Here is a 6,626-nt window from a genome sequence, read left to right on the forward strand (position 1 = left end):
CAGAAGTAATCCCCATTCATTTCAGTAGGGCTTACTCCCAGGTAAGTGGAGTTAGAATTGCAGCCTTTGGGTGAGAGAGACAGATACTATCAGTATTAATTTTTGAATGGCTGGCTGGGGAGACAGCACTTCGTTTAAGAGCTGGAGGTGGGGGCGATGACATTATTGTTTCAAAACATATCCACAAACAGGTTTTTCTTCTTTCCATATGTCCGGACATTCTCATTCACTTTCTACTGTTTATGCCCATCAAATGCTCATTTCCTTCAATATTAACTTTATCACTGACTCACTAAACATCTAGGTTAGGACAGGAATTGTTAGGATTAAAAATTTATACTCCGCTGAAGGACCTACACAGTGCACCCAGAAATAATAATGAGTGGATGAGATATGGATTATTTTTTCGAGACGTCCCTCATTTTTAAAAATATATGGCTAATAGCATTGCGAAGGCTCTCAGTTTTAAAATGCCTCCCCTTTGGGGGGGGGCAGTACTGACAACACAACTGGAATATACAGTCTGTTGAAATGAAAGCTTTCTGTTTCCCAGTTCCCAAACTATTTACTCCCGAGTAGTACCACTGATATATAAGGACTGGGCTTGTGCCAGTGTAAGTGGTGTGCAGTTTGTAGCCTTCACTGGAGCAGAAGATATTTGCCTTCTTAAGTAGCTATCGTTTCAATCACTTTGCTTTAACTACCCACTACCACCACCACCCATTAAAATATTTATTCACTAGTGTCAATGGTGGCAGATTCCCCCCTCCCTTATTTTCTACACAAGGAGGGGGAGGTTAAAAAAAGTTAAAAAGTGGGGGATTTGAACCTTTGAGGAGTCATTAAAACACATTGGTAGAGGAGAAGCCAGCATTTTATATAACCCTAATGGAAAGTCTTCCATGAATCAGACTACTAACTACGTGAAACAGGGTGGAGGAGATCATTCCTATTATCTCCATACGAAAATGAATGGAGATTAATCTTCTGTTTGGAGGCTAGCCCACTTTAAGGCAGTAGAATGTCTAAAAGAGAGATTCTATCAATCAAGACGGCCGAGATCTTATTTAAGTGAAGCATGCACCTATACCTGCGGGAAAACTGACTATTTATCAAAATGGATCTAGGACCAAGTTCTCTAGTTCCAACTGTATCAAGAAATAGACTTACATACTTCCGATCCTACTCACTGGTCTACCGGGACTTGCTCCCAGAGAAGTCTGAATAGAATTGCAGCCTTAATGCATCTATTTTAATTTGGACCTTTGACTGTCAGAAGCTCGTGCTATGGGATGGATAGCAAATCCGAGTAACTTTCTATTGTTACAGGCACTGCCATTCCTCTGCACACGTTTACTTCGAAGTGCCGACTGAAACCTACCTGCTACTAAGGGATAACTAAACATCGCTGGGTTTTTTGGGTTTGTTTTTTTAAGATGCAAATCTAACTCCTGTGTCAAAAACAAGTATCATGAATGGCTACTTCTGCAGTCTAGCAGGCAATTCAATCAAACGATCTGACTATACTGGAGCACTTGCAGGGAGGAAGAAGTACCTAATGCTGAAAACAAGGATATCTAGCGACTCCTTCAGTGTGCAGTTGGAATATCTCGCCGGCAAACGTGCCTTTGAGATAGCCTGTTTCCTGGATTTGCTGCTCATTTGCTTTACTTGGAGCAAGATCAACTGAATAAGAGAGTGTGCAATCCAGTTTCTGAGAGTATTAAGAAGTGTCTTCATACTTTAAGGAACTGATATGAAGCCTATCAGGTGTCTCTAGACATGAAGACATTGGATCACTGAAAACTATACAAGTTCAGGATTTAAAGCTGCTCTTTTATTTTTAAAGCGTTTACCATTTCCACTGTAACCTTTGGCTTACATATCAGCTAATACTAGACTTGAGAGGGAATCTCTTGTTAAAGCGGAAGGTTTTATTCATCTTGTTTCCTTCCCCACCTCTTCCTCCCAGTCACCTGCATTTTAGGAGGTTTGCCGCATTGTCATCCAACCAGAGAAACATCGAAATAAGATATTGCATTTTTTTAAAATCTTGCAACGTTCGTCTTCGCCTCCAACCCTTGTCTGATGCTTGTGAAGCAGAAAGGTATCACCACCACCACGGACAGCTACCGAACTTGTACTGAAGAAATTTAATAGAAGAAACGGTCCCTCTCCTTTTCAGCACCACGGACAGCACCACACTCCTTTAATGGATTTGGCAACGAGGCGCTTATATCTATGCATAGCAGCGTGTATGCATTTTCCTGTCCATTTGGACAGGAAAATAAATTATCCCCCCTCCCAAGGCTTCAAAACAAAGAGACAAGCAAAATATTTTAAACCTGCAATCTGACTGCATAGTTCAAATAATTCAATGCAGTCTCTGCCTTGATTATCCTCGACTGTTTTGATTGTCTTACCTATATTTTATGAAAACTCACTTCCTTTCAGTGTGCTATAAAAACCCCAAACCCGCCAGCCCTCCCGATCTCTGTTCTTCAATGCACAGTTATACCACAATGCATGTCTTTGGTCCACCAACTGTTTAGAAAGTACAGAAAAATCGACTGGCCATATTTAGGGCAGAAAACCACCTCCCATCAATGTGAATGGCTAATGGCTGGTTGATTGTAATGGTTTCGAATTGCTCCCTGAGGAGTCAGGCCTTTTCTGAAATATATAATTAATTTCGGCTTTGGAAATTACCATCTCCATTGCCCTTTGCTAAGTAAGGCTGCAGCTGGCATTTCAGTCTTTATTTACCAACATCTATCTATCTATCTATCTATTAACAACAATGTGCATTATTAATTAAACACACACACACACACACCAGAAGTACCCAGAGTTTCCCCCTTGGCATTTTCCTTAACATAGTCCCAAGGTTTAAGAGCTTTGATTTTATGGCATTTCGCCGAGGAAGCTGATTATGACTTGGCCTGTTAATATGTCTCTTTTCTGACAGTGGTTCCCTGGAACCTATTTAACTGCGACCCCGCCCTTCACCACCAGAGAGTTGCTGGGGAGGGGGAGCTTTAAATACTCAATTTCCTGTTGTGCATCTTGATTTACTCTACCTCTTCGCCATACGTTGTCTAGCAGGAACATCTTTTCGCTATCCAAGGTCACAGCGCAGGTGAAGTGGAAATGAAAATACATATATCAAGCACGGAAAGCTGGGTGGCGAATAATATGAAACCAATCTAAAAACGCATGCCCTGGATAATAAAGCAATTCTTCTGATGCAGTATTCCTGAATAAGCTAAGAGTTTCATTGGCATTAATTGCACATTCACTAATCTGCTTCCCCCACGTCAGGTTTCTTTAAAAATACTCTTTCTACTGGAAGAAGATTTGAAAGCTTGGCGAGGGGTGCGGAGAGGCTTCCTAGCTGCAGGTCAAGGTGATTTCGTCTACCATCTGGTTCTAGGGATTGGGAGAAGGGCCTCGGAAAATTCAATTTCCCCCTCACTGTTTGAAAGCTCTCAGTGAATTTAGACAGGCCCTTTGACAAATGTTGACTCTTGAACTTCTATTCCCCACAAGCAGCCCTACTCCAACAAACAGGCCTTTTAGTTCTGCCAGCTCCCATCAGATTTCTTATCCTGCTGTTCTGAAGAAAGGCCTGGGTGGGTTTTTTGCAACACCTGACCAGCATTCCGTGTGTGTGTGTGTGTGTGTGCGCGCGCGCGCGCGCGCAGACATCTCTTGCAGCTTTGCTGAGCTAAGCTCATAGTAGGCTAAGCTGGGCCTCCCTCTGCCCCCACCTCCCCGCGCGCCCTTTGCCAAAGCACTCAAATGAATGTTGATATTATCAGTTCAGAAAACACATCCCGGCCCACTCCTTCACTCCCACCAGCAGCCACTAAAGCAAGAGGTTCCCCGGTTGCCGGTTATTAGCGGAGCCCAGATTCACAGTCCTGTTTCTGCTGCGCCGATGATTAATGGGATTTTAAGGTGGTAATTAATTTTTTAGCTGCCGAAGAGACGTGCATCCTAATTAAGGAGCCGAGGATATGATAGATTTACTTGTTCAGGCACTTTTTGGACTTCACAGCGGTGCACATCTGAGCATATTTTCAACCAGCGAATGCAAACATTTATGATTTGGTCCATATATCACTCCTCCACCTCCGCCACCTCCTCCTGATGTCTTTTCCCCACCCACCCCAACTAGGCTTTCACTTCACAAAGTTTAAAGGAATTTAAAAAGCTTTCCTTTATCCTTCATTCTTTGCCTCCCTCTATTTTTTTCTATTACATTTTACAACCATTACTAATTACACAAAGGCACGTTTCTGTCTAAGGGCGATTTCCTCGGGGAAGGGGCAATTCGGCCTTTAAGGAGAGTTTGCACTAAGGAAGCCGGTTTTGTTTGTCCCGGTTCCTTCTTAGATCATCAGGAGGAGGCTGGGGAATAGGACTGTTGTCCTGGCAGTCTAAAACCCCGATCTACAAATCAATTAAACAGGAATGCCTGGCTCTCAGCCAACTGGGGGCCGGCTGGCACATATACAGCCTAGACAAGGCGAAGTGCCTGGACTGAAGCCAACCGAGTCCCCATTGGTTTCCACTCAAGTTCTTCAGCGTAGCTGCTGGGTGCTAGCTCGGACTGGGAATCCTTTTCAAGCCCTTGGGCTTAATCGACTTGCGAATCGGGGGTGGCAAAAGAACCGGCATCTCTTTTTCTTTGACACCCAAAAAACTGCAACCCACCGACTTAAGAAAGCCCCCTTGAAATTAGCATGGCTCTGTGGACTCCACGACCAAAGGGTACAACTCCGAGGCATTCCCCAGGGCTAGGCAAATGGGAGTTGTGCCATTCACAGTCCCCATGGGCTGCGGATGGCACCCTAAGCTCCCTGGTTAAATGAGAAGTCTCTCTGTGTGTATGTATATCTCTCTTCCTTCCCCCCACCCCTTTCCAACTGGGCGATTTGATGTATTATAAACAGACACACGTCGTTGCTATGGAGAAGAAAAGCTTTCGGATCAGGGTGGGCACGGAAAAGAAGCAGAAGCAGAATCGCACCGCCTCAAGCTCCGTTTTTGGAAACCTCGGAGACTCCCCTCCGAAGCTCCGGACGAAGGGAGAGCCTCTCCGCTTAGGAAAAGGCGGCGGGAGGCTTCCCGCGGTACCACAGTCTGTTGCGAAAGACCAGTTTTGAGTGCGGGGTGGGGGTGGGGAGAAGTGTGCGACCCCCTTGCCAAAGCGCGAGTGGAGGCGATGGATAGGCAAGCAGGCAAAGTTGCATCTCCGTCCTCCTAGCCACGTTTCATTGGGAGCCCTACTGATTCCCGTTGAACTTGCTGCAAAGTAAGTGAGCTCTTAGCCCTGGCATTGAGAGAGGGGGAGATCCAACTGCCTTAAGAGATGAATGAGATAAACACCGGGATGAAAGATGTGGCTCGAAAGGAAGACAGATGCTCCTTCCGTCGGAGTTTCTGCTCGCCCCGTCTATCTTCTCGCCCGCCTGCCTCGCTGTGCTGGGGAGAGAGATCCGGGCAGCGCCCAGAAGTGCCCGCCCGCTCCCTCCCATCCATCCCGATCGCTTCGAGGTGCTGCTGCTTCCCCTTCGCTCTTTTTGTGGCGCCTCGCGTCCCAATCCTCAATAAAATGAAATAATTCGTCTGTGAAGTATCTCTAAGCCCAGAGAGCTAGCTCCACATACAAAGCGGGAGATGGATGTTTTGCCGTCCCAGGGCAGATCCGGGAGGTCTCCTTACCTTGTCCGCTGCTGCCCAGGGCGACCGGGGAGGAGAAAAGTCAGCGGAGCTGGCTTTGGACGGGGCTCTGGGGCTGAGGAGCCGAGGCGGCGCGCCGAGCTCACTGGAGAGCCGCAGCCGAGGCAGCCGAGCCGAGGCAGGCGGGCGAGCGAGCGAGCGAGCTAGAGCGAGAGACACGCCTCCTGCCGGGAGCTCCGCGCAGAGCCGGTTAAAGGCGCAGCACCGCTTTTCCCCGCCGCCTTCCTGGGCACCCCCAAGCCCAAGGCTGGAGCCGGGAGGAGGCGAAGCCGGCCGCAGAGCAAAGGGCAAAAGGACGGAGTCTGCTTTAAAGCCAGCCCAAGCCGTCTCTGCTCCCACCCAAACCCCACTCCACAGCGGATCCGCCTCTCCTAAGGGCCCCGGATCCCACACACTTTCTTTGTAACAGCGACCCGTCGATCGCCGGTCTCTTTTAAAGACCCCGGTTTGCCCTCGAGCAGCCCAGGGCTTCAGTTATGGCCGGCGGCATTCTGCTACGAAACGAAGAGTGCGCCTCGAGGCCTGGGCAGAGTGCGCTTGTCACCCAACGGATTAACCCCCGGGATTCTCAAGGATGTGGCTTCCTCCAGACAACACGGCGCAGGAAACAGGAGGTGTCTCCCTCGAAGGCAGTGGGACTTGGATCGCAATACCTCAAAGTAACTGTGCTCTGACCCGACGACCGCTCTCAACTTTCTCCAACCCGCGCGCCGCATAGTTTTCGTTTCCAAATCTGAAGGGAAATGAGTGTCCTAAGCAGCGCACGATCGGGCCTTTTCGCCACCACCTTGCGTGAATGAAGCCGCTCCCCCCATTTAAAAGCACGTCCTGGTGCCCACCACCTTTTACATTCCTGCTACCACATCCTACTAGGCATA

General features: G+C 47.7%; 1 protein-coding gene across 4 annotated transcripts in view; it reads right to left on the reverse strand.

Annotated features, from left to right (window-relative positions):
- Positions 1-5,957, reverse strand: part of GRIK2 (glutamate ionotropic receptor kainate type subunit 2) — a 462,985-nt gene extending 457,028 nt beyond the window's left edge. The window contains exon 1 of one of the 4 annotated variants that reach the window (XM_082216617.1): positions 5,731-5,938. The gene's annotated coding sequence lies outside the window, so the exon portion shown is untranslated. Of the gene's footprint in view, positions 1-5,730 lie in introns of all 4 variants that reach the window. The other 3 variants (XM_082216616.1, XM_082216618.1, XM_082216619.1) reach the window with 3 other exon arrangements.
- Positions 5,958-6,626: the final 669 nt, after the last annotated feature.

The sequence above is a fragment of the Podarcis vaucheri genome, assembly GCF_965113315.1.
Source record: "Podarcis vaucheri genome assembly, chromosome: 3".
NCBI lineage: Eukaryota > Metazoa > Chordata > Lepidosauria > Squamata > Lacertidae > Podarcis > Podarcis vaucheri.